Raw genomic sequence first — 9,943 nt, 5'->3', positions numbered from 1 at the left:
TTAACTAGCTATGTGATCCTGGACAGGTCATTTAATTTCTATTTGCCTCAGTTTCCTCTTCTGTAAAATGGGGATAATAATACCACCAATCTCCCAGGGTTGCTATGAGGATCAAATGAGAACATATAAATGTTAGTTATTATTATATCTCTCTTCAAAAGGACTGTCATGTGAAAAACATTGTTCTGCTTTAAATAGCTCAAGGAGAAAACAGATTACTGAATTTCTGTGAGAAAAGAAATAAAAATGCAGAGAATCTGGGTTTAAATTCCATCTCTGTCACTTGTTGCCTGTGTGACATTAAGTTTTAAGTCACTCTGCCTCCCTATGCCTCAGTTTTTTTAATTATAAAATTAGGATGTTGGTCTACATGATTTCTCAGATCCATTATAGTTCTAAGTCCTATAAATGGTATAGAAAGCAGCGTCAAGTTCATGTGTGACCTGATTTTTTTTGCTAGTTTCCATGAATTCAAGTTACATCAAGAAGCATTTATTAAGCATCTATTATATACTAGGCACTCTGTTAGGTGCTGCAAATAGGATGACAAAAATTATGATGTCCTTGCCTTCAAGGAATTTACATTCTAGTGAGGGTGGAAGGGAATTGATATATAGGTAAATAAATACAAAATACAGAAATAGTGATTGGCTCTTTTATTTCATAGGTATAAGGAATTCTCATTTGAGGAAACTCCCTCTATCAATAGAGATCAATGCCTTCTTTGGAATTTTTAATCTTTTTTAAAAATTTAATTTATTTTTTATTTTATTTTATTAAAGCTTTTTATTTACAAAACATATGCATGGGTAATTTTTCTTTTTTTTCTTTTTTTTTCTTTTTTATTTATTTTTTATTTTTTTTATTTAATAGCCTTTTATTTACAGGATATATACATGGGTAACTTTACAGCATTAACAATTGCCAAACCTCTTGTTCCAATTTTTCACCTCTTACCCCCCCCCCCCCTCCCCTAGATGGCAGGATGACCAGTAGATGTTAAATATATTAAAATATAACTTAGATACACAATAAGTATACATGACCAAAACATTATTTTGCTGTACAAAAAGAATCAGACTCTGAATTATTGTACAATTAGCTTGTGAAGGAAATCAAAAATGCAGGTGTGCATAAATATAGGGATTGGGAATTCAATGTAATGGTTTTTAGTCATCTCCCAGAGTTCTTTTTCTGGGTATAGCTAGTTCAGTTCATTACTGCTCCATTAGAAATGATTTGGTTGATCTCGTTGCTGAGGATGGCCTGATCCATCAGAACTGGTCATCATCTAGTATTGTTGTTGAAGTATATAATGATCTCCTGGTCCTGCTCATTTCACTCAGCATCAGTTCGTGTAAGTCTCTCCAGGCCTTTCTGAAATCATCCTGTTGGTCATTTCTTACAGAACAGTAATATTCCATAATTTTCATATACCACAATTTATTCAGCCATTCTCCAACTGATGGACATCCATTCAGTTTCCAGTTTCTAGCCACTACAAAAAGGGCTGCCACAAACATTCGTGCACATACAGGTCCCCATGGGTAATTTTTCAACATTGATCCTTGAAAAGTCTTCTGTTTCAAATTTTCCCCTCCTTCCCCCTACCTCCTCCTCTAGATGGCAGGTAGTCCAATACATGTTAAATATGTTAAAGTGTATGTTAAATCCAATATATGTATACAGAGTTATACAGTTATCTTGCTGCACAAGAAAAATTGAATCAAGAAGGAAAAAAAACTGGGAAAGAAAACAAAATGCAAGCAAACAACAACAGAAAGAGTGAGAATTCTATGTTGTGGTTCATACTCAGCTCCCATGGTCCTCTCTTTGGATGTAGACTGGAACTGGTTTGAATCATCTCGTTGTACAAAGCCATGTCCATTAGAATTGATCATCATATAGTCTTGTTGTTGCCGTGTATAATGATCTCCTGGTTCTTCTCATTTTACTTAGCATCAGTTCATGTAAGTCTCTCCAGGGCATAACATTCATATGCCATAACTTATTCAGCCATTCTCCAACTGATAGACATCCATTTAGTTTCCAGTTTCTTGCCACTACAACAAGGGCTGCCATAAACATTTTTGCACATGTGGGTCCCTTTTCTTCCTTTAAAAATCTCTTTGGGATATAAGCCCAGTAGAAACACTACTGGGTCAAAGGGTATGCACAGTTTGATAACTTTTTGAGCATAGTTCCAGACTGCTCTCCAGAATGGATTGGATCCGTTCACAGTTCCACCAACAATGTATCAGTGTGCCAGTTTTCCCACATCCCCTCCACAATTAATCATTATCTTTTCCTATCATCTTAGCCATTCTGAGAGGTATGTGTCTCAGAGTTGTCTTAATTTGCATTTCTCTGATCAATAGTGATTTGGAGCACCTTTTCATATGACTAGAAATGGTTTTAATTTCTTTATCTGAAAATTGTCTGTTCATATCCTTTGACCATTTATCAATTGGAGAATGGCTTGAATTCTTATAAATTTGAGTCAATTCTTTATTTTAGAAATGAGGCCTTTATCAGAGCCTTTGAATGTAAAAATATTTTCCCAGTTTATTGCTTCCCTTCTGATCTTGTCTGCATTAGTTTTGTTTCTACAAAAACTTTTAAACTTAATATAATCAAAATGATTTTGTGATCAATAATGATCTCCAGTTTTTCTTTGGTTACAAATTCCTTCTTCTTCCACAGATCTGAGAGGTAAACTATCTTATGTTCTTGTAATTTGTTTATAATATCATTCTTTATGTCTAGATAATGAACCCATTTCGACCTTATGTTGGTATATAGTGTTATGTGTGGGTCAATGTTTCTGCCATATTAATTTCCAATTTTTCCAGCAGTTTTTGACAAATAGTGAATTCTTATCGCAAAAGCTGGAGTCTGTAGGTTTGTCAAACACTAGACTGCTATACTCATTGACTATTTTGTTCTAATACATTCCACCAATTTTTAATCTTTTTTTAATAATCATAACTTTTTATTGACAGAATCCATGCCTGGGTAATTTTTTACATTATCCCTTGTACTCACTTCTGTTCCGACTTTTCCCCTCCCTCCCTCCACCCCTCCCCCAGATGGCAAGCAGTCCTATACATGTTAAATATGTCACAGTGTATCCTAGATACAATATATGTGTGCAGAGCCGAACAGTTCTCTTGTTGCACAGGAAGAATTGGATTCAGAAGGTAAAAATAACCTGGGAAGAAAAACAAAAATGCAAACAGTTTGCATTCATTTCCCAGTGTTCTTTCTTTGGGTGTAGCTGCTTCTGTCCATCATTGATCAACTGGAATTGCATTAGATCTTCTCTTTGTTGAAGAGATTTTTAATCTTAAAGAATCTTGGAATTCTGAGAAGTTATACATCCAAGGTCATATAGCTATAAAATACCAGAGGTGAAAACTAGAACTTGGATCTCTTGATTATGAAGTCAGCTCTCTGCCTACTATGATACATTGTCCTGGTGCTTAGCATGGAACCTGTCATGGAGTAAATGCTTGCTAAAATGTTTAATTGAATTCAGACTGTCTGCTTCTTAAAGAATATCATTCATCCCTCTAAATACAAAAAATATAGGAAATAAATACAAAGGATTTAGGTGGAGAGAACCTAGTATTTAGGAAGAAGGAAAGGTCTCTTCTAAGAAGTGATCCTTAGATCTCAAAGGGCAAAGGTTGGGAGGAAAGGCATTCCAAGCACGAATCTGACTGTATTTTCTCCCATAAGCAACAAGGAGTCACTGAAGCTTCTTATTCAGTGGAGCAATATGGTGTTCACATCTATATTAGAGAAATATTAATGAATGATTTTTTTTAAAAAGTAGAGGAATGTGGAGCAGCTAGATGGTGCAGTGAATAGAGCACCAGCCCTGAAGTCAGGAGGACTTGAGTTCAAATCTGACCTCAGACACGCAACACTTCCTAGATTTCTAACCCTGGGCAAGTCACTTAACCCCAATTCCCTCAGCAAAAAAAAAAAAAAAAAAAAAAAAAAGTAGAGGAAGGAATGCATACAGTACTTCAGGTAGATTCACTAAGGACGTGGGCAAAAAAGAGGATAAGAAAGTTTGGTTGAATTATAATAGGTTCCAATGGAGAGCTCGCATTAATGAGACCACAGACTCATAATGAAGTAATCATAAAAGTGCTATATAAATGTGAGTTATTAGTACTATTATATCAGACTGAAATTTGACTCCCAAAATTCTTATCATTGCTCTTCCAATAATTCTGCCCTCTGGGAATCAAACAAACAAACAAAAAAGCCCAATCTTTCCTTCCCGTAGCAATTCTTCAAACATTTGGTGACAGCCATGGGGTGTTCCCATAATCTATAGTGTGAATCTCTCCATGTAGAAGGAATTTTAAAGGGGAAAACACCATTAAAAGGGAATGTGGGAGCTTAAGGAAGATAAGGGTCTCATAGAGAAGGGGGAAATTTTGAAGATTTCTCTATAAAGGAGACCTGGAAATTGAAATCCATCCTCCTGGGATGCTAGGGTGTAAAACTTGTTTTAGACTCTAAACAGACTGAATCATACACAGATTTGGCTTCCCCACAGCTTAGACTGGTGCTCTGGGACTGCTAGCAGAAGTAATCCTGGGATGTTTCCCCAGAGGTAAGAAGAAGGCAACCATATGTTTCACTATGTCACTAATTCTAAAAAATGCTATCAGGCCACCAGAGAATGAAAAACTCATCCAAAACTCTCACAGCTAAGCCCTGGGAAGGCCAAGTTGCTCTTGCTTCACGTGGCCTCTGGGAAAGAAATAGGATTCTCAAGGTTACCCAATAGACTACTGCTGTCAAATCCACCTTCTATTTACTTACCGAGGCAATCCTTGGAAGCGTCCTTGGATGTCTTGCAATGTCATCATTGTTGGCAGGATAGGATAGTGTGGAAGAGAGAGAGTTGGCCTAGAAATCAGGAGATCTGAATTGAGTCCTAGCTCTGCCACTGCTTCATGGCATAATCTAGGCCAAGTCACTTCTCCTGTCAGGGCCTCAGCTTTTCCATCTGTAGAATGGAAGAGTTGTTTTGGACTGAAACATGGGATACAATTGAAATACTAGATTTGGAGTTAGAGACTGGATTCAAATTCAGGCTTTGCCACTTAGTATGTTTAATTATCCTAGGTTTCATATTTCACATCTCTTAAATGGAGTTAGATTATTTTTTTTATTTTTAAAGCTTTTTATTTTCAAATCATATGCACGGATAATTTTTCAACATTGACATTGAATAAGGCAATATGACAAGACTTGCATAGTCTTGTATTTCAGATTTCCCCCTCCTTCCCCCCACCCCCTCTCCTAGATGGCAAGCAATCCAGTATATGTTATACATGTTAAAATATATGTTTAATCCAATATGTCTAAACATATGTATACAATTCTCTTGCTGCACAAGAAAAATCAGAAAAGTAAATGAATAAGAAAACAAAATGCAAGTGAACAAAAAGAGTGAGAATGATATATTGTAATCTACATTCAGTTCTCACAGTCCCCTCTCTGGGTGTAGATGGCTCTCTTCATCACAAGATCATTGGAACTGGTATCAATCATCTCATTGTTGGAAAGAATCATGTTCATCAGAATTGATTGTTGTATAATATTGGTATTGTCATGTACAATGATCTCCTGGTTCTGCTCATTTCACTTAGCATCCGTTCATATAAGTCTCTCCAGGTCTCTCTAAACTCATCTTGCTGATTCTTTCTCATAGAACAATAATATTCTATAACATTCATATACCATACCTTATTCAGTCATTCTCCAACTGATGGGCATCCATTCAGTTTCCAATTTCTTGCCACTATAAAGAGGGCTGCCACAAACACTCTTGCAAATACAGGTCCCTTTCCCTTCTTTAAGATCTCTTTGGGATATAAGCCCAAGTAGAAACACTGCTGGGTCAAATTGTGTGCACAGTTTGATAACTTTTTGAGCATAGTTGCAAATCACTCTCTGGAATGGCTGGATGTATTCACAATTCCACCAACACTGTCTCAGTGTCCCAGTTTTCCTACATCCTCTCCAACATTCGTCATTATCTTTTCCTGTCATCTTAGCCAATCTGACAGGTGTGTAGTGATATCTCAGAGTTGTCTTAATTTGCATTTCTCTGATCAGTAGTGATTTAGAGCACCCTTTTTATAAGGCTAGAAATAGCTTTGATTTCTTCATCTGAAAATTGTCTTCATATTCTTTTGAGCATTTATCATTTGGAGAATGGCTTGAATTCTTATACATTTGAGTCAATTCTCTATATATTTTAGAAATGAAGCCTTTATCAGAACCCTTAAATGTAAAAATGTTTTCTCAATTCATTGCTTCCCTTCTGATCTTGTCTACATTAGTTTTGTTTTCTACCAAAACTTTTAAACTTAATATAATCAAAATTATCTATTTGGTGTTCAATTATGAGTTGCATTTCTTCTGTGGACACAAATTCCTTCCTTCTCCACAGATCTGAGAGGTAAACCATCCTATGTTCTTCTAATTTGCTTATAATATCACTATGTCTAAATCATGAACCAAATGGAGTTAGATTATAAGTGACCTCTGAAGTCTCTTCCAGCTTTAAATCTGTGATTTTATAATCCAATGATCAATGGGATTTTAGGAAAATAAACTCTCTGAGGGCGCAGTTTCTCCATTTGTAAAATGAGGATGTTGAACTAAATGACCTCTAAGGTTAGTGATACTGATCTTAAGACGTCTGTTGTCTAAGACAAAAGCAGGAGATGAAGAGGAGATTGGGGGGGAGAGCATATCTTCTAGGGAGGAAGGGAAATTGGGATTAGCAGTGGGGCTTCCTTCTTTGTGCCTCTTGGTCCCTCTTGGTATAGGGCCTAATGAAAATCAGGAAACACTAAGATGTGGAGAGGAAGCAGCAGCTACCTAACTGCCCACAGTCCTCCAAGACTGGTATCTTTTGATTAAGCTGGGCACCCTTTTCTAGTTATGGTTCTGAGATGATCTGACTTGTCAGGGCCCTTCCCCCTCTGACAATCTATATAGCCAGTCCTGGCAACAGCTTAGCCATGTTTATTTTTTAAAAGTGATTTTTATTTTCCCAAAGCTACAGGCCTGAAGGCTGGCTGGGAGAGGCTTTTGGTGAGTGAGCAGCTTTTCTCAGGGTGTGATGATTCTTATTTACATATATAGTCAGGCCCAGGATCTCTGACTCATCCTGGGAAGAAAATTGCATTTCACAGTTTGGGTTTTTGGGGTTTTTTTTTTCCTGGAGATTTTGTGGGGGAAATCAGTTATCTAAGTAGGAAATACTCAGTAATTCCTAGTGAAGGAAACTTTTCATTCAACAAGGAATCACTATCCTGGGCCCTGCAAAATAACTGTATTGTGTTGAGGTTGCTGAAGTGATCAAAATTTTGTTAAATACCTACCTGGACAACAAACTTGAGTTTTACAAATGGTGGGAAGCAGGGAGGAGGAAAGCTGAGATGGAATTTGTTTTTATTCAACTTACACCTTCCCCTAAAATATTCAACTACCTAGCTGGCATTGATGAATCATCCCCTTCCCCCAGTTCCTCAGCATCATAACTTGGTATCCTCTGTGACCTACTGGGGCATACTTCTCCAAAAGCAGGAACAACATGGGAATAAGACTTCTAACATTTCAGAGCTATAATTCTAGACCTCAGAGGCCATCCCTATTCCTTTGCAGGAATCCGTTCTAAAATATCCCAATAATCTTTTAGATTAGAGCTAGAAGGGACCTTGCAGGACATTTTATCTAAACTCCACATTTTATAAATGAGGAAATTAAAACCCAGAATGACTGACCACGATCACATGGGTAATTATTATTATTATTACTAACATTTCTATAGCATCTGTGTTTTATAATTATAATTTTTAAATAATTACATATATTTTATAATGTTTTATTATTAACTCATTTGATCCTTACAACAATACTAGATAGTCTATTTTATAGATGAGGAAACTGAGGCAGACAGAGTAAATTATTTGCCCAGGTTCACACAGCTAGTAAGGTCTAAGGTCGGATTTGACATCAAGCCCAGCATTCTATTCCCTACACCACCTAATTTCCCTCTAAATAAGTAGTATAGTCAGGATTTATATATAGACCTCCCACCTCCAAATCTAATCATGCTGTATTTCTCAGCAGTCTTTGGGCCTTTGATTAATCATTTTCAGCAATGGAAAATTCACTATTTACTATTTCTCATGGGAACTGATTCCATTGTTGTATAGTTCTAATTGTTAGAAAGTTCTTATACTGAATCAAAAATCTGTTTCCACAATTTGGGCAGCTGGATAGCAGCATCATAATTCATAAAGCACTGGGCTTGGAGTCCAGAAGATTCATCTTTATGAGTTCAAATCCAGCTTCAGACACTTACTAGTTATGTGTCCCTCTTTGTCTCAGTTTATTCATCTGTAAAGTGAGTTGGAAAAGGAAATGACAAACCACTTCAATATCTCTGCCAAGAAAACCCCAAATGAGGTCACAAAGAGTCAGATACAATTGAAAAAATGATTGAACAATTTCTATCCAATGGCCTTAGTTCTCCCTTTCAAGTCCAAAACAAAACAAAAATGATAATCCAATTCACTTGAAGAAACAAAAGGCCAAAAATTCCAAAGTACAATAACAAAAAAAGAGAAATAATATAAGAGGTCTGACTTTAACAAATCTCAAAGATGTTTTATAAGCAGCAATCATCAAAACTATATGGTTACATGCATGTATATACAAAAACACACAGACACATATGTAAATCTATACACAAGTCCAATGTCCCATGATAGTGTCTCTCCTAAGATTTTTCTCACCCAATCAAGATATGGTTTCTTCAAATCCCTTATTTTGGTTTCTTTCCACTGGACACATCCCAGTAAGTCAATGTCCCTTCCAAAAGGCAGCACCCAGAGCTGGACCCAGTATTCCAGGTGGGCTCTGACCCAGACAAAGGATAGTAAGTATTGGACATTAGACTTCTATCCATGCAGTTTAACATCACGTTAACTTTTTTTTGCCTGCTTGTGTCACATTGTCTTTTTTTGTTTATATTCCACAACTGTTCACAGTTTGCAAAGTGCTTTCCTAGACTAAAAACAAATGATCCTTTCTGTCATATAATAAATATAGCCTATTTAAAATCAAGAATTACCATTTTTTGTAACAGAGAAGAAGCCTTTTCAATAAGATCAAGAGTAAAGTAGATATTTCTTGCTATTTTTTATTAAAATTCTAAAAATGTCAGTTATAGTAATAATGTAAAAGGAGATTAAAAGAAATAGTATTGGCTAACAGGGAGCAAAATTATCTCTATTTGCATATTGTATGATGGTTTATTTAGATAATTTCAGAGAGTCAGTGAAAAAATTAATCAAAGCAATAACTTGTACAAAGGAGCTGGACATAAAATATATCCATAGTAGCAGGATATAAAAATAAACTCATAAAGATCATTAACCTTTCCATACAATGCTAGCAAAATCCAACAAGAAAAGAGAGGAAAAATTATAATAGAAATAACTATAAAATCCATTAAATAAATGAAAGTTAATCTACCAAGATCTGATTAAAAAAAAAACCTGTATGAATACAATTATAAGTCACCTTTTCAGAAATGAAGAAAAACAAAACTTAAAGAGATTTCAATGTCTGTGGTAGATCCATACCAATGTGGCAAAAAGTGATTATACTATACAAATTCATTTATAGATTCAGTACCATACAAATTAAATTACCAAGGAATTAATTCATGGAACTAGGAAAAAATAATAATCCAACTCAACTGTAAAAACAAAAGGCCAAAAATCCTAAATAAAATAATGAAAAGGGGGAAGGAATAAAAGTGGTCTGAAATTAACAGATCTCAAAGATGTATTATAAGCAGCAATCATCAAAATTATATGGTTATATGCAT

This window comes from Sarcophilus harrisii, chromosome 2, assembly GCF_902635505.1.
Source record: "Sarcophilus harrisii chromosome 2, mSarHar1.11, whole genome shotgun sequence".
Taxonomy (NCBI): domain Eukaryota; kingdom Metazoa; phylum Chordata; class Mammalia; order Dasyuromorphia; family Dasyuridae; genus Sarcophilus; species Sarcophilus harrisii.
The sequence above is the reverse complement of the archived record's forward strand: the minus strand, read 5'-3'. Positions refer to the sequence as shown.